This window comes from Carlito syrichta, unplaced genomic scaffold, assembly GCF_000164805.1.
Source record: "Carlito syrichta isolate Samal-C Ts95f unplaced genomic scaffold, Tarsius_syrichta-2.0.1 Scaffold308992, whole genome shotgun sequence".
In the NCBI taxonomy this organism is placed as follows: domain Eukaryota; kingdom Metazoa; phylum Chordata; class Mammalia; order Primates; family Tarsiidae; genus Carlito; species Carlito syrichta.
The window spans coordinates 133,264-160,159 of record NW_007253088.1 but is presented as its reverse complement, the minus strand read 5'-3'; the positions used below and the strand labels follow the sequence as shown (position 1 = coordinate 160,159).

Genomic DNA, 26,896 nt, shown 5'->3' with positions numbered 1-26,896 from the left:
TATTTTGAAGTAATTTGAGATTTTTGCTTCAAAGTGGTGGTTCAGGGTCAACTACCTGAAGAATTTGGTGTATTATTATTATACCACTAAGATCCTCCCCCAAGCACCTCCCTTTCATTCACTTACTCTTTAGTACTTCTTTATCTCTTCTGTATTTTTCTTAATAGTAATAATAACAATAACATTTGCCATGTTTTGAAATGATGAGTTTTTCTTTTTTTCATGAAACATAGTCATATTTATAACATGGCAGATTTTCCCTGACCTTTAAAATTATTTTGTTTAGGTAATGGTAGCTTTATGGGAAGCATGGCATTTCTCATTACTAAAATAGGATTAAAATTGTTAGGTTCATCCTCTTGAACATACATTATTCCTGTAGTGATTTTTACTTGCGTTTTCAGGAGTTGTCATTAGATGAGTAGTGCCTTCCCTGGGTACATAGACACACAAGTCAATTATTTCCTTAGGTGCCAATGGCTGAGAAGTCAGAGCATGCAGTAAGCAGTCAGTCAACTGCTTTTTCTAAACGTAAATGTTTTATTAAAACATTAAGTGAAACCTTAATTAAATTGAGCTTTTAAATGTTTATAAGGAAAAGACATATTCAGAGTAAGAATTAAAACAATTTTAGACCTGGGCACAAAATAGGTGTTATTTCATTACTGTTTTGCATATTCAGTTGTTCAGATATGCTTCAAATTATTATGTTGAAGTGAATTCTAAGTCTACTTCAGAACATCTCTTAAGGCTATTGATCTTCCCTCTGAAGAATTTGCTTTAGATAATTTAAATAGAAAGGCATGGATGTTTGTCATTTTTCCTTGCTACTGGCTAGACTCTCTTATTTGTTCAACTGCAATACTTAATATTTAACAGGATTTAAGAGGCATCTAGGTTGTTCTCAACCAATTTAAGGAACTATCTTCTAACTACGTCCATCTTGCAACTTCCTGCTGTAATGAAAAACAATAACATAGTGTTGGAAGGATCCCTCTGGCACCTGGCTTCAACACAAGAGTAACTCCATCATCATCATTAATATTCATTCCTTATTGAGAAATGATTCATTTTTCTGTGTTTGTTCTTTACTAAAGCTTAAAGTAACATTGAATCATACCAAGATCCTCCCCCAAGCACCTCCCTTTCATTCACTTACTCTTTTGTACTTTATCTCTTCTGCATTTTTCTTAATAATAATAATAACAATAACATTTGCCATTTGTTGAGGGCCTACCATATGCCAGGCACTGTCAGTCACTTTATATAACCAATCACATTTAATCTTCATGATGATCTACACAGATAAACATTTTATCCATATTTTAATTGCTTGCCAAGGATCACACAGCTAGTAAATGACAGAATCAGTATTCCAACTCAAGAATTTATTATTCATCCAGTTTTTTCTACTTTACCATATGACATAACTATTTCAACTGTATTTGAGGTACTGGGAGTCTGGAGAAGGCAGAGTTTAATTTTTAATAAAAATACCTTAAGGATAATTTACCTATGGTTTTACCTTTTTTATAGTTTTTCTCTATTTTGTTCTCACAAAACTCTTAAAGAAACTAATTTTTTTCAAATAAAAGAGATTTCTGAGTGTAACAAAACTTAATGACTGTTTCATAAGTAATTATTTTCTTAAAGGCAACCTGACAATGATTTGGAGCATGAGTTTGCCGCCTGGACAGACCTAGATTCAAATCTAGGCTCTGCCACCTTCTACTTGTGTGACTTCAAACAAATGACTTAACCTTTCTGTGTAATAGTTTCCTCATTTGTATACTATGGTTAACAATATGGTTACTTCCCAGGAATGTTGTGAAACGAAATACCACAATCTTTGTAAAGCTCCTTGTACCTTTTCTGACACAGAAACGTTCTTTTATATGTGATCTCATAGCCAGAAAGTGAATGAACTCTGCTGGTCAAGGTCTCATCTACATTCCATTTCAAGTAAAATATTGCACAGCCCACAATTATCACAGAATAATTGAGGAAGAAGTAGCATGTAGTACTAGCTAAAAGAAGACTAGAAGTCAGCTGTCATCTTCACCATAATTATTAAAAGCCCACATATTCTTATTTAGATTATATCAGGCCTCCACGAGTCAACTTGTTTTGAGATAGTATGATGGAGACTGTTTGCAGAGAACACTTGGGACATCACTTTTCCCCACCTTTCTTTTAATTAGTTGAAGTTTGGGAAAACAAAGGCAGCCTGAGAAAGTGGAATCCATGAAATATAGCCTCCAAGGTTTTGATGAAGCTGTATCACCAACACTGTTGGATCAGAACTTGGAATAGAGCCTATGGTCATCTTGGCAACTTTCAAGCTATGAAACTGTAAGCAAGCAAACAATTATCTTGGGTTTCTGACCCTGGAACTATATAACAGAGGTATCTGCCTCTTTTTTTGCTATACCAGTTAATTTTAAGTTGAGATACTATTTGTAGAAGATAGTTTTGTTCCAGACTATCTAGGAGAATGAGTACAAATTGAAGACATCAAAGAGGATACTAACAAGTTGAATCAGCTCTCTATTGGACTATCTTGGGAATACCATAGTAAGGGTTGATGTGATAAAAAGGAAACTGGCAGGATGTGACTATTCTAGGATACACCAGCTCAGTTTCATTTCAAAAACTGTTAAGGCTAACCTCACTCATCAGAATACAACCATACTGATCCCCTCCAAAGTGCCATTTACTTTTCATACTATTTTATATCAGATCACCTGTTGATCATAAGAATGATGTGATTAGAGTTCTTTAATGATTGTCTTTGTAAAGATATTGAAACATTTTGGAAGACAGGTGCTATAGATACCGGATTTCTTGTACCAGTTATTGTTATAGCTTGATAATTAACTGCATTGCTATCTCTCATAGAAGTCATAAGATTTTGAACTCCTTTTGAAAAGCACTTTATAAATATAATATATTTCCATTAGAGTAAAAGTGCCTTGGTAGTGTGTCTTCCAGTTTCCCTTAGTGCTTGTGGACTTTAGAGCTGTTTTTCTTTTGTAACAAAAAATGTTTAATAGCTGTAGAAACTTTAAACATAACAGCACCCTAAACCAACATAAATGTTAATGTTATTTTACCTGAGGAAAATGAAGGCCAGTAAGATTGAATGGTTTAGTCAGAATGATTCTCAAGAAAAAATAAAAGCACAATTCAGTGGTTTTTTTAATATATCCACAGAATTATTCATGCAGTACCACAATCTAATTTTAAGGCATTTCATCACATCAAAAATTAACCACATACACATTAGTAAACCACACTCACCATGTTGGCAACACTAATCTACTAATCTAGTATGCAAACACTAATCTACTTTCTATCTGTATGGATTTACCTTTTCTGGATATTTAATATAATTGGAATCATATAATATGTGACTACTTGAGACTGGCTTATTTCAATTAGCATAGTGTTTTCAAGGTTCATCCATGTTATAGCATGTGTTAGTACTTCATATCATAAAATAATACCTTCTGATCCATGAACATGGCATGTCCTTTCAGTCATGAGGATTTTTAAAAATTTCTTTCAGTAATATAATTTACTTTTCAGTAGACAACTCTTACACATTTTTTCTTAAATTCATTTAAGTTTATTACATTTTTGTTGCAAATTTAAATGGAATTACTTTCTTAATTTGTTATTTAATTTTATTTATTAATAGAACAATATCACTCAATTGTGAAGGTGAATATTCTGATTGTTTCATTTTAATATACAAGAAGCAACCCACTTTTTATTTCCCACATTGGCTTTTTGACTTACTGCAAAAAAATGATATTGTAATAAATACACTAAATTTTGAAAATCTTCACATTGGCTTTTGTGAAAGTAGTATTTATTTTAGTAGAAATATCACTGCAATGATTTTCTTGGAAAGTGTACTTTTGGTTGATAACTGGGTGTGCTAACTGAAATTGTATTTGTTTTTTTCCAGTTTTATTGAGGTATAATTGACAAAAATTGTATATATTTGAGGTGTACAGTTTGATGATTTGGTATAGTTACATAGTAAAATGATTACTACACTCAAACATATTGTAGCATGTTAATCACCTCACATATTTACCATTTTTGTATGTGGTGAAAACACTGAGATCTGCTCTCTTAACAAATTTTAAGTGTACAAGGCATTATTATTAACTAAAGTTAGTAATTTGTACAATAGATCTCCAGAACTTACTAATATCTGTTACTCAGACTGGAGTGCAGTGGCATGATTAGGACTCACTGCAGCCTTGATGTCCTGTGCTCAGGTTATCCTTCTGTTTCAGTGTTTTGAGTAGCTGGGACTACAGGCACATGCCACCACACCTGGCTATATATTTTTTATTTTTTGTAGAGATGGAGTCTTGCTAAGCTACCCAGGCTGTTCTTGAGCTCCTGGGCTCAAATCATTTCCCTACCTCAATCTCCTGAAGTGCTGGGATCGCAAGCATGAGCTACCATGCACAGGCTTATTAATCTTATAACTTAAATATGTACTCTTCGACCAATTTTTCACGTTTTCCCCAAACCACAATTCTATTCTGTTACTATGAATTGGATTTTTTTTTTTTAGATTCCACATATAAATAAAAACATTCAGTATTTTTCTTCTGTTTATGGTTTATTTCACTTAGTATAATGTCCTTCAGGTTCATTCCTGTTGTCACAAATGACAGAATCTCCTTATATGTAAAAGTTGAATAATATTCCATTGTATGTATGTATGAAGACGATAGATGGATAGATAGACAGATGATAGATACATAGAGAGGTATATAGACAGCTGATAGATAAATCTCACATTTTCTTTATGAATTCATTTGTTGATGGACAGGTTGATTTCACATCTGTGCTATCTTGGCTATTGTAGGTAATGCTACAATGAACATGGGAATGCAAATATTTCTTCAAGATAATGACTACATTTCCCTTGCAATTATACCCGGAAGTGGGATATCTGGATCATATGGTAGCTCTATTTGTTGAGGAATCTCCATACTGTTTTGTGTAATGATTGTACTAATTTTCACCAAAAGTGTACACATTTTCCTTTTCTTTACATTTTCTTTTTTTTTTTTTTTGAGTTGGAGTCTCACTCTGTCACCCAGACTGGAGTGCAGTGGTGGCTCCCGGCCACCGCAACCTCGACTTGCTGGGCTCCGGCGATCCTTCTGCCTCAGCCTTCCAAGTAGCTGGAACTACAGGCATGCGGTATCACGACCGGCTAATTTTTGATTTATTGTGGAGATGAGGTCTCACCAAGTTGCCCAGGCGGGTCTTGAACCTGCGGGCTCAGGCAGTTCATTCACCTCAGCCTCTCAAAGTGTGGGATTACAGGCTGAGCCACCAAGCCCAGCTTTTCTTCACATTTTCACCACTTCTTGTTATCTTTGACTTTTTGATAATTGGCATTCTAGCATATGTGAGGCATTATCTTACTGTGATTTTGATTTGCGTTTTTCTAATGATTAGTGATATTGAGCATTTTTTAAATGTACTTGTTGGCCAGTTGTATGTTTTATTTGAAAAGGAATGTCTATTCAGATTCTTTTCCCATTTTAATTGGGTAATTTATTATTTGACAAATGAGTTGTGTGAGTTACTTATATATTTTGGATAATATCCCTTATTATATATATGGATTGCAGATATTTTCTCTCCTTCTCTAAGTTACGTTTCATTTTATTGATTCCTTTGCTGTGCCAGAAGAAAGATTCTTGGTCTGATAAACTTCCACATTATTACTATTTTCTTTTTTTTTTTTTTCAGATTCAGGGAGTACATTTGCAGCTTTGTTATCTGGGTATATTATATAGTGGTGGGGTTTGGGCTTTTATTGAACACGTTACCTAAAGTATGAGCATGGTACCCAATAGGAAGATTTTTGAGCCTTACCCCTCCTTCCTCCCATTTCCCTTTAGGAGTCCCCACTAACTGTTCTTTCCATCCTTATGCCACTGTGAATGCAGTGTTTAGTTCCCACTTTTAAGTGAGAACGTACAGTATTTGGTTTTCAGTTTCTGTGTTAATTTGATTAGAATAATGGCCCCCAGCTGCATCATAAATTCATAAATTATGAAAAGAACATACTTTTGTGGTATTGATTTGCATTTCTCTGATGATTAGTGATGTTGGGCATTTTTCCATGTTTCCCATCCACCTGTATGTCTTTTGAGAAGTGTTTGTTCATGTCCTTTTAAATGGGATTACTATTTTTTATTCTGTCAGTTCAAGTCCCTTATAGATTCTTGATATTAACCCTTTGTCAGATACATAGTTTGCAAATATTTTCTCCCATTCTGTAGGTCATCTTTTTAAAATAATTTCTTTTGCTGTGTAGAAGCACTTTAGTTTAATTAGGTCTTACTTGTCAATTTTTGTTTTTGCTGCATTTGTTTTTGAGGACTTGGTCATAAATTTATGGCTTAGGCAGATGTTCAAAAAAAGTTTTTGTAGGTTATCTTCTAGATTTTTATAGGGTTTTATATTTAAGTCTGTGATATATCTTGAGTTTATTTTGTATATCATGATAGAAAGGGGTCCAGTTTTATACCTCTGCGTATGTTTAACTAGTTTTCCCAACATTTATTTAATAGGTATCCTTTCTTTAATATTTATTTTTGTCAGCTTTGTCAAAGATCAGTTGGTTGTAGGTGAGTGGGTTATTTATTTTGTTTCATTGCTCTGTGTATCTCTGTTTGTACTAGTATCATGCTGTGTTGATTATGGTAGCCTTCCAGTAAAGTTTGAAGTCTGATAATGTGATGCCTCCAGATTTGATCTTTTTTGCTTAGGAATGTTTTGGCTGGTCAAGATCTTTTTTGTCTCCATATGAATTTAAGAATTGTATTTTCTCTGTCTGTGAAAAATGAGTCTGGTAATTTAATAGAGATGATAAACATTATCAAGTCTTCCAATCCATGAGCATGGAATGCTTTTCCATTTCTTTGTTTCATCTGTGATTTCTTTCAACAGTGATTTACAGTTCTTGTTGTAGATATCTTTCACCTCGTTGGTTAGATGTATTTCCAGATATTTCATTTTTTGGTGGTTTCTAAATGGGTTTGTGTTATTGGTTTGGTTCTCAGTTTGAACATTATTGATGTTTAGAAATGCTACTGATTTTGAACATTGGTTCTATATCCTGTGACTTTACTGAAGTCACTTATTAGGTCTAGATATTTTTGGTGGGATCTTAAGGGTTTTCTAGATATAGAATCATATTTTCTGTGAAAAGATATGTCAACATTTTTTCTATTTGGATTCTATCTATCTATCTATCTATCTATCTATCTATCTATCTATCTATCTATCTATCTATCTATCTATCTGCTTGATTGCTTTGGCAAGGACTTCCAGTACTATATAAAATAAAGGTGGTGAGAGAAGACATCCTTGTCTCATTTCAGTTCATAAAGGGAATACTTCCAAATTCTGGTCATTCAGTATGATGTTGGCAGTGGGTTTGTCATAGATGGCTCTTATTATTTTATTATGCCTAGATGGTTGAGGGTTTTTATTGTGAATGAATTTTGAATTTAATGAAATATTTTCTCTGCATCTATTGAGATGATCATGTGGTTCTTGTTTTTAATTGTGTTTATGTAGTGGATCATGTTTATTGGTTTGTGTATATTGAACCAACCTTGCATCCAAGTAATAAAGCTCACCCTGTCATGGTGAATGACTTTTTTGATGTAGTGTTGGATACAGTTTGCTATATTTAATCGAGGATTTTTACTTTTATGTTCACCAATGATGTCAGCTTATAGTTTTCTTTCTGTGTCATCGTTGCCAGATTTTTATACCAAAATGATATTGGCTTTGTAGAATGATTTGGGGAGGAGTCTTTCCTCCTCAATTATTTGGAATGGTTTTAAGAAGATTGCTACATCTCTTTTTTGTATATGTTATATAATTTGGCTGTGAATCTATATGTTGCAGGACTGTTTGTGGTTAGTAGGTCTTTTATTATTGACTCAACTTTGAGGTTCATTTGGATCTGCTCAAGATTTCGATTTCTTCCTGTGTCAATTTTTGGAGATTGCATTCCCAGGAATTTTTTCCATTTCCTCTAGTTTTTCTAGCTTACACACGTTCAAATGCTTATGATAATTTCTGAGAATCTTTTGTACTTTGGGAAAATCAGTTGTTACATTGCCTTTTTCATGTCTGATTGTACATGTTTGGATTTTCTACTGTGCTCTTGATGTCAAATGCCCTTCAAAAATAATAACCAGGACCAATGTGCAAGAGTCTTTCCATATATTTTAATCCTTATGTTTTTAGGTCTTATATTTGAGTCTTTTGCTCATTTAGTTGATTTTTGTGTTTGGTGTAGGGTATAAATTTAATTCTCTTGCCCTGTGAATATTCCATCTTTTCAACACCATTTATTAAATGGGCTATTTTTCCTCAGTGTGCATTTGTGTAAGCATATTTAAAGACTTGTTATCCATAAATGCATTGGTTTATTCCTGGACTCTCTATTCTGTTCCATTGGCCTACTTGTCTATTTTAATGCCAGTGTCAGACAGTTTTCATTACTAAAAAATTTTATTTAGTTAGAAGTCGGAAGGATTTTTTTCTTCTAACTTTGTTATTTCATAGTATTATTTTGACTTTTGACTTCTTTGGTGACTCAAAAGAGTTTTAAGATTTTTTTTTTATTTCTGTGAAAATGCCCTTGGAATTTTGATGAGGATTGCATTGAATCTGTAGATCATTGTGAATATTAATAAAGTTTTTTAACAATATTAATTATTCTAATACATGACCATGAGGTTGCTTTTATTTAATTATGTCTCCTTTAATTTATTTAATCCATGTCTTACAGGTTTTATTGTACAAATATTTCACCAGCTTGTATAAGTTTATTCAAAAATATTTTATTCTTTTTGATGCTATTGCAAATGCAATTGTTTGCTTAATTTCTTTTTCAGATAGTTAGTTGTTAATGTATAGAAATGTAGTTAATGTTGATATATTAATTTTATATCCTGTAAATTAGCTGAATTCATTTATTAGTTCTGGCAGTTATTTTGATGAAATATTCAGGGTTTTCCATATATAAGATTATGCCATCTGCATGCACAGGTAATTTTACTTTTTGCTTTCTAATTCGGATGTCTTATATTTATGTTGTTTTTTTTTCCCTCTAATTGCTTTAGCTAAAACTCCAGAACTGTGTTGAATGTAAGTGGTAAGAGTAGGCATCCTTGCCTTGTTCCTGATCTTAGATGATAGTCTTTCAGTTTTTCACAATTTATTGTGATGTTCACTACTGGCTTATTATATATGGCTTTTGTTATAAAAGAAATCAAAGCATACATCTACAATAAAATCAACAAATCACAAGGGAAGACAGCAAGAGAGGAAAAAAGGAACTACAAAACAGTCCTTTGTTATTATGAGGTAAATTCCATTATGTTATAATGAGGTACACCTAATCTCATGAGAAATTTTACCATGAAACAATGATGAATTTTGTCAAATGGTTTTTTATACATGTATTGAGATAATTATAAGATTTTATTCTTTATTATCTTAATGTGATGTATCACACCACATTATTTTGTGTATATTGAACCGTCTTTACATCCAAGGGATAAATTTCATTTGATTATGGTGTGAGATCATTTTAATATGTTGTTTAATTCAGTTTGCTGGTATTTAGCAAACTGTATTATTAGTATTTAGTTAAAGATTTGCATCTAAGTTCATCAGGGATATTGTTCTATAATTTTCCTTTCATATAGATTTCTTATGTGGCTTTGGTATGACAGTAATATTGACTTTAAAAAATATGCTTGAGATTTTTCCCTCCTCTTCAATTTCTGGGAAGAGTTTCAACAGTTATGGTATTAACTCCACTTAAAATTTTTGGTAAAATTCACCTCTGAAGGTATATGACCCTGTGGTTTACTTTGTTGGGAGGTTTTCAATTTCTGTTTCAATCTCTTTCCTCTATTCATAGTTTATATTTGTTCATGTTTCAGTCTTAATAAGACGTATATGTCTAACAACTTATTCATTTTTTTCTAGGCTACCAAATTTGCTATCTTATGATTATTCATAGTAGTTCCTTATGTGTTGTAATATTTCTGTGGAATCTGTTGTAATATGTCTTCTTTTATTTATAATTTTACTTGGGTCCTCTCTTTCTTTCTATTTTTTTTTGAGTTGGAGTCTCACTCTGTCACCCAGACTAGAGTGCAGTGGCCGCTCCCGGCCACTGTAGCCTCGCCCTGCTGGGCTCTGGCGATCCTTCCGCCTCAGCCTTCCAAGTAGCTGGAACTACAGGTGCACGCTACCATGCCTGGCTCATTTTTTATTTATTGCAGAGATGAGGTATCGCCAAGTTGCCCAGGTGGGTCTCGAACCTGCGGGCTCAGCCAATCCACTCACCTCAGCCTCCCAAAGGTGCAGGATTACAGGCTGAGCCACCGGGCCTGGCTTCTTTCTTTCTTCAGTAGCATCGTTAAAGATTTGTCAAGTGTTTCAAAAATCCACTTTATTTTTATTGATCTTTTGTCTTTCTAGTCACTGTTTTATCTATTTCAGCTCTAATTTTTATTATTTTCTTTCTTTTACTTACTTTGGACTTAGTTGATTAAAATAGTTTGTTTAAATAATTGATTTAAAGTCTTTGTCTAGTAAGTCCAATGCATTTGCTTCCTCAAGGATATTTTCTACAAATTTATTTTGTTTCTTTGAGTTGGCAGTATTTTTTCTGTTTCTTTGTTGATTTCATGAATTTTTATTTACATTGGTCATTTGAAACCAAAACAAAACAAAAACAACACCTCTCCCAGCTTTTGCCTTCTGGCCTATGCAGTGGAAGGTTTTCATCTTGCTCTTCTAGCTCCTTGAGACATAATGTTAGGTTGTTTATTTGTGTGTTTTCTTAATGTAGACATAATCACTATAATCTCACTTAAAACTGCTTTTGCTACATTCCCTCAGTGTTTGTGTGTTGTATTTCCATTTTTGTTTGTCTCCATAAATTTCTTTTTTTCCCAATAGAACAATCTTTTTTTGAAGGCAGTGGGGCAAGAAGTGACAAAATTGTACAAACCCTTTAATTCAGCAATTCTACTTCTAGGAGTCTCTTCTACTGTTAGCTCTGCACAAAAGTTTCAGGCAATAAGTACTGGAAAGCTTGTTGTGGTGTCCCTTGTGGTATTGACAAATGAATACATCCAGATCTCCATCAAAAGGTGATGGTTTATCTCCTCCCCAGATGGGAGCATTTCAGGTAAACTGCACCATGTGGGAAACCCTCTTGTAAATGACCAACTCCTCAGCAAAAAGTATCAAATTATTAGTGTACCTGCAACTTTTGTGGATTTGGAGGAGTAACCGGGTTTGGTTTCTTGGTTGCGGTGAGTCTGAAACAGGGTCTGCTGTGTGAAGAGGAAGTTTTCTGCCTTCTGGCTGAATATGTGTGCAGAGAAATCTGATGTGTCTGCACAATGAAGTGCTGGCATAGATAACATGACAGTAATTTCGGGGGAATTGTTAATTTTCTACTTTGTTCATTTCTGCATTGCTGCTTTTTATACAAATGACTTTAATTTACTATTAGTTGTGTCTTGGTGTGTTAGGTAAAACTCTCCTGTTGTAGGAAGTTTGCTCACAATTTCTTTCACAGGAGGCATAGGAAAAGGTGAAGAATAAGCACTCATGGGGCCAAAGCACCATTTGTGTTGCCAAAGGTTCTCTCAGGCACCTGCTGAGTGAGATATTATCACTCTCATTTGGGAGTCAAAATAAGAGTCAGTGAATCATGTTCAGAAAGGGGAGGCTCTCTCACCTCCTGAAAAACCACAGATTATGGTTTGCCTTATTAAAGACACATAGGGTAAGCATTTAGTGAGGCCAAGAAGAAAATAGTCTTTCAGTCAATGCAGCTGTTTTCTGTCATTTTCCTTGCTCTTTACAGCTTTTGGTAGGAGTTTCCAACCCTCATGTACCACAGGACAGTGAGATGGGGTTTCAATATATTTTGGTGGTAGAAAGAAATACTGGAAATAATTTAGGAACTGGAGGGCAGTTATGTCTCAACATATTTCTTGATTTCTTTTTTGATCCAATAGTTGCTCAGAATTCTGTTAATTTCTACATATTTTTAAATTTTTCCATTTTTCTTCTGTTATTGATTTCTAGTTTCATACCTTTGTAGTCAGAACACTTGACATAATTTCAGTCTTCTTAAATTTGTTAAGACTTGTTTTGTTGCCTAACATATGACCTATATCAGGCCATGTTCTATGAGTTCACGAGAAGAATGTACATTCTGCTGCATTTGGATGAAATGTTTTATAAATGTCTGTTTGGTCCATTTAGCTGTAGCATAATTGAAAGTGTGCTTTTTTAGAATTAATTTTCTATCTGGCTTATCTTCCATTGTTGAAAGTGGAGCATTAAAGAATACTACTATTATTGCATTGTTGTTTCTTTTTCCTTTAATTTCTTTTAATACTTAATTTGCATATTTAGATGTTTAAATGTTAAAGCATATATAAATTTGTAGTTGTTATATTATCTTGATCAATTGGCTTATTTATCATTATATAGAGAACTACTTTGTTTCTTGGGACAGATTTTTATTCAGTCTATTTTGTCAATATAAGTATAGCTCCCTCTGCTGTTTGTTGGTTAAGCTTCCATGGACTATCTTTTCCATCCCTTTACTTTCAATCTATATGTATTCTTAAAGTTAAAATGATTTTATTGTAGGCAGCATAGTTTGGGATCTTGTATTTTAATTCATTCAGCTAGTCAGTATATTTTGATTGCCTAAATTAATCCATTTACACTTACTTGTTAGATAAACATTTACTATTATAATTTTAAGGGTTTTGGGGGAATGTTTCTTTTTTAAATTTTCTTTTAAATTTTAAAGATTAGGGGTACAATTCAAGATTACATTCATAAGTGGTCACCATGCTGGTAAAGTTTTGGCCTTTGAGTGGTCCTCACTTTGCCTGTTTTGGGATCAGGTACCCTTATTGATGTTATGTGGCCACCCTCTCCTGGCAGTGTCTGACTACTGCCAATCCCTTGTATTTAGTATTATGCTCAATGTTCAGGATCCACTTCTGAGTGAGAATATGTGGTACTAAGTACTTTGTTGTTGTGATAGATAACTGAGTTTGATAGACTCTAAATCCATCCAGGTTGCCGTGAACTCTATAATTTTGCCTTTCCTTATGGCTGCATAATATTTCATCATGTATATGTACCACATTTTTTTATCTAGTCAGTTTTTGATGAGCATCAAAAATGGGTTTCATATTTTTGCTATTGTGAATAGTGCTGAAGTAAACCTGCATGTGAAGGTAACTTTTTTGTAGAATGATTTGAGTTCCTCTGGATATATTCCCAGAAGGGGAATTGCTGTGTCGTATGGAAGGTCAATTTTTAGATCTTTTAGAGATTGCCTGTTTCCCACAGAGGTTGTACTAATTTACACTTCCAAGAACAGAGTAAAAGTGTTCCCTTTTCTACACAATTTCTCCAGCATCTGTTGTTTTTTGTTAATAATGATGATCATGCTGACGGGATTTAAGTGATATCACAGTGTGTTTTTGATTTGCATTTCTTTGATGATTAGTGAGGCTGAGAATTTTTTCATGTATCTGTTGGCTGCTTGTATGTCTTCTCTTGAGAAATGTCTATTCATATCTTTTGTCCACTTTTTAATATGGCTATTTTTGTTTTGTTTTGTTTTGTTTCACCTATTGGCACGTTTGAGTTCCTTGTTGATCCTGGGTGTTAGGCCTTTTTCAGATATACAGTTGGTAAATATTTTTCTCCATTCTGTGGGCTGTCTCCACACTCCCTTGAGTTTGATAGGCTCCCACTTGTCTATTTTATCTCTTATGGCATGGGCTTTTGATCACGAATTGGTTGCCTATTCCAATTTTCATAAGGGTGTGTCCTACATTTTCTAAGATTCTCAAAGTTTGGGGTGTTACATTTAGGTCTTTGTTCTGATTGGGGTTGATTTCTGTGTATGGTAATAGGTAGGGGTCCTGTTCCATTCTTCTGCAAGGTCAGTGAGGTTTTCCAGCTCCATTTAGAGAATAGATTCTCCTCTTCCTAGTGGTTGTTGTCTGAGGCTTTATTGAAGATGAGTCGGTTGAGAAATTAAAGTTTTGCTTTCAGAATCTCTATCCTGTTCCATTGGTCTATATGCCTGTTCTTGTACCAATACCAGGCTGTTTTGAATATTGTAATCTTGTAATAAAATTTAAAGTCTGGAAGTGTGTTACCTCCTGCTTTGTTTTTGTTTTTACAAAGGATTGTTTTGGCTATTTGTGGTTATTTATGTTTCCATATGAATTTTTGTATTGTCATTTCCAGGTCTCAGAAGGGTGATGTTGGTAATTTAATGGGCATTGCATTGAATCTGTAGATAGTCTTTGGAAGGATGAATGTCTTAACAATATTGATTCTTACCATCCATGAATATGGAATGTTTCTTCATTTATATGTGTCTCCTTTGATTTCTTTTAGTAGTGTTTTTTAGTTTTCCTTGTAAAGATCTTTCACTTCTCTGGTTAGGAAAATACTAAGGTATTTCATTTTTCGTGGCTATTGTGAATAGAATTGTGCTTTTTATTTGGATTTCTCACTGTTTTATCATTAGTGCATAAAAATGTGACTATTTTTTGCACATTGATTTTGTACCCTGAGACTTTGCCAAAGTCATTTATCAGTGCAAGAAGATTTTTGACAGACTACCTTGCGATTTAAATGTATAGGATCATACCGTCAGCAAAGAGGGATAGTTTAACTTCCTCTTTTCCTGTTTGGATACCCCTGATTTCCTTCTCTTGTGTGATCACTGTAGCTAGGACTTCCAACATTATGTTGAAAATGAGGGGTGAGAGTAAATAGCCGTGTCTTGTTCAGATTTTGAGGGGAAGTGCTTTCAATTTCTGTTCATTTAGCAATAAATTGGCTGTGAGTTTATCATAGATGGTTCTTGCTATTTTCAGGTATGGTCCTTCTCTGCCTAAGTTTTTGAGGGTTTTTTTTTTTTTTTGAGTTGGAGTCTCACTCTGTCGCCCAGACTGGAGTGCAGTGGCCGCTTCCGGCCACCGCAGCCTCCTCTTCTCTGATTGTTTTAGCCAGGACTTCCAATACTATATTCAACAGGAGGGGAGAGAGTGGACATCCTTGTATTGTTCCAGTTTTCAAGGGAAATGGCTCCAATTTTTGTCTGTTTAGGAGTATGCTGGCTGTGGGTTTCTCATAGATGACTTTTACTATTTTGTGGTATGTTACATGTATACCTCGATGTTCGAGGGTTTTTATCAAGAAGGGGTGCTGGATTTTATCAAAAGCTTTCTCTGCGTCTAATGATATAATCATATGGTTTTATTTTTATGTCTGTTGATGTATTTAATTACATTTATGGTTTTACGAATGTTGAATCAGCCTTGGATCCCAGGAATGAAGCCTATTTGTTCATGATGGATGATTTTTGAGATGTGTTGTTGAACCTGGTTTGCTAGGATCCTGTTGAGAATTTTGGCATCTATGTTCATCAAAGATATTGGCCTGTAGTTCTCTTTCTTTGTTGGGTCTTTACCTGGCTTGGGTATCAATGTGATGTTAGCTTCCTAAAATGATTTGGAGACAGTTCCATCTTTCTCAATCACCTGGAATACTTTCAATAGGATTGGTATTACCTCCTCCTTAAATGTCTTATTGAATTCTGCTGGAAAGCCATCTGGTCCAGGGCTTTTTTTTGTAGGTAGTTTTCTTATTACATAGTCAATTTCCTTGATTGTTATTGGTCTGTTTTTTAGGGTCTTGATTTCTTCTTGTTTCAACCTAGGTTGTGTGATGTCTGAAAGTCTTCCATTTCCTTAAGGTTTTCAAGTTTGTTTCCATACAAGTGTACATAGTAGTCACTAATGATCTTTTGTTTTTCTTCAGGGTCAGGTATGACTTTATCTTTTGTGTTTCTAATTGTGTTTATTTGGGCTTTTTCTCTCTTTTTCTTGGTCATTGTAGCTAGGGGACCATCAATCTTGTTTATCCTTTCTAAGAACCAGCTTTTTGTTTTATTGATTTTTTATATATTTTTTTGTCTTCTACAGCCTTGATTTGCGTTTTTTTTATTTTTTTTATTTTTTATTTTTTTTTTTGTGATCTGGATTCTTCTGCTGAAGCTAGGGTTTTGGTGGTCTTATTTTTCCAGCTTCCTTAGGTGACTGGTTAAGCTGTTAACTTGTGATTCTTCCATTTTCTTCATGTGCGTTTGTAGAGATATGAATTCCCCTCTTACTATAGTTTTCATGGCGTCTCAGAGATTTTGGTAAGATGTTTCTTCATTTTCATTTGTTTCCACGTATCTTTTCATCTCTATTTTAATTTCATCATTGACCCAGGAGTTGTTTAGCATCATGCTGTTTAGTGTCCATATCTTTGTGGGTTTTGGGGAAACCTTGTTGGTGTTGATGTTTATTTTTATTCCAGTGTGGTCCGAGAGGGTGCATGGCAAAATTTCGATATTTTAAAATTTGTTTATGCTTGATTTATGGCCAAGTATGTAGTCAATCTTAGAGTACATTCCATACAGTGATGAATAGAATGTATATATTCTGAGTTCATTGGATGGAGTGTTCTGTAGATATCAATTAAGTCCATTTGGTCAAGAATCACACTGAAGTTCCAGATCTCATTGATGATTTTTTGTCCTGATGATCTGTCTAAGGTTGTGAGTGGGATATTAAAGTCCCTAGCTATGGTAGTGTTAGAGTTGATTTGTTTTTTTAGTTTACCTAGAAGCTGCTTTATGAAAGTTGGCTCCCCTATGTTGGGTGCATATATGTTTAGGATGGATATTTCTTATTGATGGATTGAACCTTTATCATTATGTAGTTGCCTTCTGTATCTTTCTAAATTTTTAAGAACTTAAAAGATATTTTGTCTGAAATTAAGATTGTGACTCCTCCTTTCTTTTGTGTTCCGTTCACCTGAAAATTTGTTTCCCATCCTCTTACTTTGAGTCTGTGAGTGTCCTTTCTAGTGAGTTGGGTCTCTTGAAGGCAATAAATTGTTGCCTGGTGATATTTTATCCATTTTGCCATTCTCTGTCTTTTCAGTGGTGCATTTAGTCTATTCGCATTTAGGCTAATTATTGAAATGTGAGAGTTGATCCCTATCATAAAGTTCTTACAGAGTTTTTGTTGTTTTTCCTGTTTGCTTTTTGCCCTTTTTCTTGGTTTTGGAGTTGATTCATGTGTGTTTTTAATCTTTTGCCTGTACTCTTGTAAACAATGCTGTTGTTCTTTTATCCTTTTCTTCTGTGTTCAGTACTTTCTCAAGTGTTTCTTGTAGAGGTGGTCTGGTGGCAGTGTAGGTTTTTAGGGATAGAATATCTGTGAAATATTTCAATTCTCTCTCACTGATGAAGCTTAGCTTGACTGGGTAGGTTATTCTTGGTTGAAATTGTTTATCTTTTAGAACTTTGAAGATAGGGCTCCAAGCTCTCCTAGCCTGAAGGGTTTCTGTAATGATAAATCTGTTGCTATTCTAATTGGTCTTCCCTGGTCAGTAGTCTGACCTTTTTCTCTTGCTGTCTTTAGGATTTTTTCTTTTATATCTACTTTGTTTAGGCGAATTATTATGCATTTGGGAGTTGGTCTTCTCATTTGTTGTCTTGCAGGGGTTCTCTGAAGCTCTTGTGTTTGAATTTTTCCATCACTGATGAGATAAAGGAAGTTTTCTTGAATGATTTCATGAAATGTCTGTTCCATTGTGGCCTCTGACTCTCTCTCTGCCTCAGGAAGGCCAATTACTCTTAGGTTGGGTCTTGAAGTAAACATTTATCTCTTGAAGGTTTTGTTCTGTCTTTTTAAGCTTCTTTTCTATGTTTCTGATGGTTTGGGTTAGTTATGTATTTTGGTCGTCAAGCTCTGAGATTCTTTCTTCTGCCTGGCTAATTCTGCTTTCCATGCTTATTAATTTGTTATTTATTTCCATCACAGTATTCTTTGCTGCTGTTTTTTCTGTCAACAGCTCCTTCTTATTTTCCTCTTATCTCTCCTCAACTTTTTTTTATTCTCTCTGTTAATATCTTGATGTCTGGGTTTATTACATGTGACCAGTCATTCTGGGGGCTCTTCATTGTTTGTGTTATGTAATCTGTTTTCACAGTGTCTGACCTCCCAGGGGTCTGTGAGACCTGTATTCTTCTTTTGGTTTTTCTTCATTGGTGCAGATTTTTTCTCCCTACTTTTTCCTTCCCTCCACTTCCCTGTCTTCTTTAATTATGTTATTCAGGAGTGGAGGGCTTGCTTTTACTTCTGTTTGTTCAATCTCCTATTCTTCCTTATGTATTTCCTCTTGCTTTTTTTTTTAATTCTGGAGTTGGACTGTAGGTTGGGGGTGGTCCTTTGTGCAGTTTCGAGATTTAATTGAGGGGGGAGCTGTTATTCAAAATCTATTTGCAGATCCCAGTATTAGCCAACAAGTGTATGGATAATCTGAAACTCACTTCTCACTGCCTTGGAATCTGTCCATGTAGTATGGCTGTAGGTTTACTCCCTGAAAGCAATATGAGGTTAACAGTGGGAAGAGAATAGAGCAGGCAGTGGGAGGAAGGGAGGTGGAGAGAGAGAGGAGTAAGAGGGCAAACAGATGAACATACCAAGTAACAAGTGAAAAGAGACACAAAGACTGAAACAAATAAAAAGAAAAACACTAACCATGACTACAAACTAACCAACAACCATACAAAAAACTAAAACATACAATGATGCTAACATACAAGCTAACCAACCTCCTTATTGGTGTGCTGTTCCTCTATACAAAGACGGGGTTTACAGAGAAATAATTAAATAAAAGAAAATGAATAAAATCAGTAAACTAACAGAACCAACCAAGCGTCCTTTCAGCTCTGATTTCTAGCTGTTTTTGCAGGCTAGTAGATTTGTTCACAGTTCGGGTCAGTTGCCCCTGACCTGCTGTGAAGGGCAGTACAGATCTGGGCTCCTTGCCCTGTCTATCACTCAGATCTGGCCTATTTATCAAGGGGGAAAAGCTTCTGTCAATCCCCTTTTGATGTTGTTGCCTTGGATTCCCAGCAGGTGGCCTGCTCCAGTTGATCTTTATCTGCAGCTGATGAAGCCAGCAAGTTAGCAACCAGGATGGGAGGGAGCAGGCGATGGTAGCTGTAGTGGTGGCAGCCGCCTCTTAGTACATGAAGGAGCTCCACAAGCCTGGCTCTGGGTGAGGGGGCTGGCACGGTGTGGCATGGCAGTGGCATTGGCAGCGGCAGCTGCAGTGGCAGCGGCAGCTGCAGTGGCAGTGATCTCAGTAGATTGTGCTTGCGGGGGCTTCTCAGTCTGAAGTCATGGGTCGCCTCACGCATGGGCAGGGCGATGGCCGTGGTGGCAGCATCCATGGCTGCAGCGGCAGCCCAGACTGCCATGATTTTTGAGCAATGGCAGCGACTGAGCTCCCTGTGAAGAGCAGGCTGCCGAAGATGGGAGCTGTAGCCTGGGAGAGAGCTAGAGTCTTTATGTGTGTTCTCTTTCACAGAGGGTCTCACAGACCAAGCTGCCCCCTCGCCATCTTCAGTTTTTACATTAAAATCCCTTATATCATCTATAAGACTTAACTATATATGCCTTCTTGTAAATATAAAACCAAGTACAGGAATTAGTATATATAATGCATAGTTAATATTCTGGTATACAGAGTCTTTTTAAAGCATATATATATACATATAAATTTTACATGTGACAGAAAAAGCATTATGGTAGAATTTGCAAACCTTAATTGTGCATATGATGTGACTTCAGTTTACATCCAAATACATGTGTTATCTTCTTTAGTGTATACACGCTTAGTGATGAGATACAGATTTCAAATAATAAGAACTTCTTTGTATTTACTATGTTTTCAATTTTATCTTCAGAGAGTGCATGCAGTTTAGTTACATAGATTCAGTATTTGATGGTGAGGTTTAAGCTTTTATTGGACCTGTAACTCAAATAATGAGCATGGTACCCAATTTATAGTTTGTCAATGTCATCACACTGCCCTCCCCATTAACTCCCTTTAAGAATCCCCAGTGTCTGTTCTCATCTCTATGTTGATATGTATCCAGTGTTTAGTTCCAACATATAAGTAAGAACATGTGGTGTTTGATTTTCTGTATCTGTGCAAATTTGCTTAGAATAATGACCTCCAGCTACATCTATGTGATTGCAAAGAACGTGGATTTATTCATTTTTGTGCATAGCATTTCACAGTGTATATGCATCACAATTTTTTAATTTAGTCAACCATTGATGGGCACCTAGGTTGGTTTTGCTGCTTTGCAATTGTGAATACTGCTGTGATATACATATGAGTTCAGGTGTCTTTTCAGTGGAACGATTTATCTTTCTTTGGGCATATACATGGTAATGAGATTACTGAGTTGAGTGGTAATTCTATTTTTAGTTCTTTGAGACATCTCCAACCTGCCTTCCACAGGGCTTAAACTAGTTTATGAGTATGAGCATTCCCCATTCTTTAAAGCCTCATCAACATCTGTTGTTTTTTGACTTATTAATAATAACCATTCCAATTGGCGTAAGATGGTATCTCATTGTGGTTTTGATTTGCATTTCTCTGATAGTGATGTTGAGCTTTTTTTTCATTTTTTTGGCCCCTTGTATGTCTTCTTTTGAGAAATACCTTTTCATGTCCTTTTCCCACTTTTTAATTGAATGACTAATTTTTTGTAAATTAATTTAAGTTCCTTATAGATTCTGGATATTAGCCTTTTGTTGGATGCATAGTTTTCTCCCTTTCTGTGTGCTATTCGCACTGTTGATAGTTTCTTTTGCTGTACAGAAACTCCTTAGTTTAATTAGGTCCCACTTGTCAATGTTTGTTTCTGTTGCATTTGCTTTTGAAAATTTGATCACGAATTCATTGCTAAGGTCAATGTCTAGATGACTGCTTCCTTTCTTTGATTTTTATAAGTTGAGGTCTTACATTTAAATCTTTGAACTATCTTGAGTTAATTTTTGTTTATAGTGAGAGGAAGGGGTCCAACTTCATCCTTCTGCATATGCTTAGCTAGATCTTCCAGCACCATTTATTGAACGGGATGTTCCTTCCTCAATATTTATTTTTATCAACTTTGTCAAAGATCAGTTGCTTGTAAATGAGTGGCTTTGCAAGGAGTGGGTAACGCAAAAACTGGAATTATTTTTTGGAGGGTGGACCCCTTGTAGTACAGGCTTCCCCTGCTGGGAAAGTGCTCTAGAAACCCATCTGCATCAGTATACCAGCTAGCGTTGTTGTGAGAGGCTGCGTTTGACTTTGATGAATTTTTTGTTGAAGATTCTTTCAGTGCATTTTCCCATTTCATGATGGATGATTTACAATTGTACCTGCCCACACCGCACTGAGTGTTCAGGAACTTTTGACCAAAACCAGCAGGATCTCCATTCCCCACCCTCCATTTTCATCTGATCTTGTCCCGAGCTACTATTTTTTTTGTTTCTCCAGATGAAAAAAGTCCTCAAGGGAAATGTTTTGCTGATGTGGAAGAGATGAAACAAAAAATGTCAGAAGCACTGAGTTCAAAAACTTTTTTGAGCATTGGAAAAAGCATCTCAATAGGTGTATTGCTTCAAATGGAGAGACTTTGAAGGTGACTGAAGTTTAAGCTTGTAAGAATAAATACATATTTGTATAAATAATTCCAGTGTTTTGGGGTTACCCTCACATCTCTGGGTTCTCTATCCTTTTCCATTGGCCTAAGTGTCAATTTTTTTGTACCAGTATTATGCTGTTTTCTTATTGTAGCTTTGTGATACAGCTTGAAATCCAGTAATGAGGTCCCTCCAGCTTTGTTTTTTTTTGCATAAAATTGTTTGGGCTGTTTTGGCCTTTTGTTTTCATATGAATTTATTTTTTCAAATTCTTTTTTAGAAATGACACTAGCAATTTGATTCAGATTGCATTGAATCTGTACATTGCTGTTCACAATATGTACACTTTAACAGTATTGATTCTTCCAATGCATAACCATGGAATGTTTTTCCATTTCTTTGTGTCAGTTTTGATTTCTTTCAGCAGTGTTTTATAGTTCTTGCTGTAGTGATCATTCCTTTTTTTTGGTTAAATATATTCCCAAATGTTTTATTATTATTATTTTGACTATTGTTAATGAGATTGTGTTCATAGTTTTGGTTCCAGTTTGAACATTTTGGTGAATACAAATACTCCTGATTTTTTTAATGTTGATTTTGTGTCCTAAGAATTTGTTGAAGTTACTTATCAGTTCCAGAAGTTTTTTGGTGGAACCTTTAGTGTTTTGTTTTCTAGATAGAGAATCATATCATCTGCAAAGTGAGACCGTTTGACTTCCTCTTTTCCTTTGTGGATACCCTTTGCTTCTTTTCCTTGACTGATTGCTCTGGTTAGGACTTCCAATACTATATTAAATTGGAATGATGAGAGTGGGCATATTTGCTTTATTTCAGTTCTTAGGGAAAATGCTTCCATCATTTACCCATTCAGTATGATGTTGGAAATGGATTTGTTATGATGGCTCTTACTATTTTGAGGTATGTTCCAATAATGCCTAGTTTTTTGAAGGTTTTTTGGGGAGGGTGCACCTCATTAACATGGGTACTTGCATAATGGAAATTTGTATACCCAACCCTGAATTGTTCCCCACATCTTTAAAATAAAAAATTTTGAAAAAGAGGAAAAAAAGAAAAAAATCTTGAATTTTATCAAATATTTTTTCTACTTCAATTGGGATAATCATGAGGTTTTGATTCTTAATTCTGTTTATGTGGTAAATCATGCTTATTGTGTTGTATGTGTTGAACCAACCTTACATTTCATGAATAAAGCCTACCTGATCATGATGAATGCTTTTTTTGATGTGCTGGTGGATGTGGTTTGCTAGTATTTTGTTGAAGACTTTTGAGTTTATAATCATCAGAGATCTGGAGCTGGAGAAGACAAATTTCCTTAGCAATTGTTTTTTGGGAAGGATTTTATTTGTCCTTCATTTATGAAGCTTGGTTTGGTGGGTAAGAAATTCTTGGCTGGCATTTCTATTCTATAATGATGTTAAAAATGGGCCCCTAATCTAGTCTGCTCATAGGATTTCTGCTGAGTGTTCTACTGTTTAGTCTGATAGATCTCATTTGGGAAGTGGTTTGGCCTTCCTCTCTCACTGCCTTGGAGATTTTTCTTTCTTATTGACCTTGGATAATCTAATGACTATGTGCCTTGGGGATAATCTTTTTGTGTGATTTCTTGCAGGAGTTCTTGGAATTTCCTGTGTCTGCATTTCAATTTTTCTAACAAGGTTGAGGAATTTTTCTAGGATTATGTTCTCAGATACTTTTTCCAGGTTGTTTCCATTCTCTTTTTTTTCTTTCAGAAATACCAATCATAGGTTTTCTCTCTTTGCAAAATCTCATACTTCTCTAAGATTTTGTTCTGTTTTAAATTACTTTGCCTTTCTTTTTCTCTGTCTTGAAAGATCAATCTTCAAGCTATGAGATTCTTTCTTCCTCCTGGTCTAGTCTGTTGTTAAAATATACAATCATATTTTGAAATTTCTGCAGTTATTTTTGAACTCCAGAAATTCAGTTTGCTGTTTTTTTGTTTGTTTTCTTTGTATGGCCATATCCAGTTTCATTTTTTAAAATTCTTTTCATAGCTTCTTTGTTTCTACTTTATTTTAGAGCTTGATGAGTTTCTTTGCCATCTGTATTCTAAATGCTATATTTTCCATTGTGGTCATTTCTTTCTGATTAAGATTCTTTGTTGGGGAGCTGGTTCAATCCTTTGGTCATGTTAAAATACTCCATTTTTTGATATTGCCAGAATTCTTGTACTGGTTTCTTCTTGGGTTGGGAAGCTGACTCTTTATTTCTGTTTTGAATGTTTCTATCATTGAGATGAGGCTTTTTGAAATTGTCTTTTTTTTTTTCTTTTTTTCCATGTAGGTATGGCTTGGGTATATGTTGTGTATGTACAGTTGGCTTCATTTATTTACCCATCTCCCCATTCTCTCCCTGACCCACAGGTGGCAGGGTTGGAAGCAGCAGTGGTGGTTACTGGGAGGGGCCTAACAGTGACCTCTTGTAGTCATTTCCTTATAGGAGTGCTGAGCCATTGATGTACTGTTCAGGCAGGGGCAAGAAAGATGCATGGCCCTGAGGTACCTGTGAGAAGCAGAGAAGCTTTGCCTGGCATGGAGCCTCGGGGGCAGGAGTCTGCATTGTTCATCTTGAGGTTGCACATATTCCCCCATCTCTCTGTTCTTTCCCTGACCTTTGATCCCCAGATTCAGAGGCATCAGTGATGGCAACTGGGAAGGCCCATAGTGACCTTTTGAAACTGGGCCTTCAGACAAGGTCTAAGCCACTGCTGTAGTATTCTGGTAAGGGTAAGACAACTGAGCCACTGGCTGCACCACCAGAGGCTCACTGTGGAAGCTGGGGAGCCCCACTGGTCTGTGAGCCATGGAGATGCCTTGTAGTTACATTGAAAGTTGTCTCTCTCCATTAGCTTGAGCAGACCAGGTAATTTAAGAGGCAGTTTTACGATGGCCATAAAAAGATTATTTCCACTATCTCTAAACTGTCTTGTTCTATTCTACCTCATGCCCAAGATCTATCTTGAGAAATATCTTATATTTTTATTTTCAATTCCTACTTCCCCTTCCCTGGTTCCAAGCTTGGATTATTTCTTGCTTAAACTATTATAAAGTTATCTTTATTTACTTCATTAAATCATTATACACACATAGGCAAACTAAGCTTCCTAATGTATAAAAATAGAGTTCTGGCCATATCATACATTTGCTTGAAAGCCTTACCATGCCTATACTAAAATATTACCCATTTTCTACAGAATGAGGTATTAATGACCCATTGGCATTCATGGTTTCCAAAAAGTGACCTAGTCTCGCTTTCTAGTTTTAGTTAAACTAACTATTCCCCAAACACATCTTATACTTTTATTCTACTGTGTTCATGCCATTATTTTCCCAAGGAATGCTCTCTTTTTTTATTTCTGTTTATCAAAATTCTACCCATCCTTTAAGGTTCAGCTGAGATATCAATCCTCAAGTGTATGTAATGTAGCCATATTTTAAACTCCTGTTGCACTTCATTTATTGTACCTCCCCTGTGACACTTATCATAGTTTTCTTTGTATTAAATTCATTCATGTGCCTGTCTTATCTCATTCTCTCAAATAATAAATTTTGCTCACCAGGAAATTATGCTTCTGTATCACCAAAAATGATGCCTTGTGTAAAAGAGATACCTAATAAATATTTAAACAGAATTCAAATTATTTATGCTGGAAAGTTGTATATATTTATCTCAATAATGTTCAAATTGACAAAAATTTTTTGAAGTTTTTTACAGTTGTTTGAAGAGCCTGTGGGACTCTTTTAGGTGTTTTCAAAGGTGACAAATTACCATTATTTGAGAGAAAATTTCATTTTGAAAGATGGAATTCATTCTGAACAATGTATAGTAAATAATATGGATGTTCAATCTGGGCTGTTATGTTTTCAGTTAAAATAAAGGAGTGTAAAGTAAAGAGACAGAATATCTGGGTGAAATATGAACTCACAATACCAAAACAAGTTTTCTAAACGCTTTTAACAATGTCAATGTAAATTTAATGAATTTGTAACATCCCAAGTTTTCTACTTTGAAACATACAGCACTCATTTGGATGTGCAAATTCTAATATATTTGTTAAATTAGTCTAGTTTTTTCTAGATCCATTTTTTGTTTTCCAAACCACGCTGTTTAAAGTATGTTTGTAATAGAAATATAACTTAAACAAGACGTATATTGCCTTTTAATTTTAGTACTGTATGTTATATCTAATGGTGAGTGAGAAAACTATCATCAGTATTGCAACAAACAAACCTTTCAAAATTTGGAATAACATGTTTATTCAAAAAAAACCTACAAATTTAGCTACTCTGCCTGGCTGTTCCTGAGTTTTACTAGAAAGGCAGTAACTGAAAAAGAGATTTGAAGTAAACAGTAGAGGTAAGTTGAACACAGCATTTGGGTATCACGTAACTGCTGCCACAGAATTACAAAACAAAAACAGTGAAACTTCTTCTCTTTCCAAATCTATGGAATCTATAATATTTATATAAAAATGTGTTTATGGGAGTTTTTTTCTTTGTTACATAAAATTTACTTAAGTAGGAAACAGTTTATATTTTTAAAATGTATAATGTCAATATTTATGCAAATTATCTTACCATGTTTTAGTATTGTCTTTATTATTTCATATGTAACTCTTCAGTATTTAGTGGTTTGGGATTTTGTTTTGTTTATAATTCATTTGGTTTAACATGTTTCTTTGTAAGTTCTACATGGACAGTTTAGAATAATTCTCACTAATCAACTGCAGTATATTCACAGAAAAGTCAAAATGAATTGGATTATCTCTATTTGTTTTTAGAGTATATTAAATGATTAATTTAGGAGATTTACCTTTCTTTTTGAAGTTAATAATGAATTTACTTTGCAAACCCCTAAATATACTGGTAGGATGAAAAAAGGTATATATTTTGAAGATTTATTTAGAATAAATTTTTTTGTTACCCTCAATTCATTTTTTTCTTTATTTTATTATAAAGATGTGGGGTACTCAATATTTACACCTTCTCAGGACATCCCAGCCATCCAGTTAATTACCATTTTACGGTAATATTTTACTTTGAGTTGAAGTATTTTATTTATCCTTAAAAGTATTGTTTGAAGCCAGGCTCGGTGGCTCAGCCTGTAATCCCATACCTTTGGGAGGCTGAGGTGAGTGAATTGCCTGAGCTTGC

At 34.8% G+C, this 26,896-nt stretch overlaps 1 protein-coding gene across 1 annotated transcript in view; it reads left to right on the top strand.

Moving 5' to 3' along the window:
* HDX (highly divergent homeobox) overlaps positions 1 to 26,896 on the top strand; it is a 146,247-nt gene that overhangs the window by 30,109 nt on the left and 89,242 nt on the right. The window lies entirely within an intron of this gene.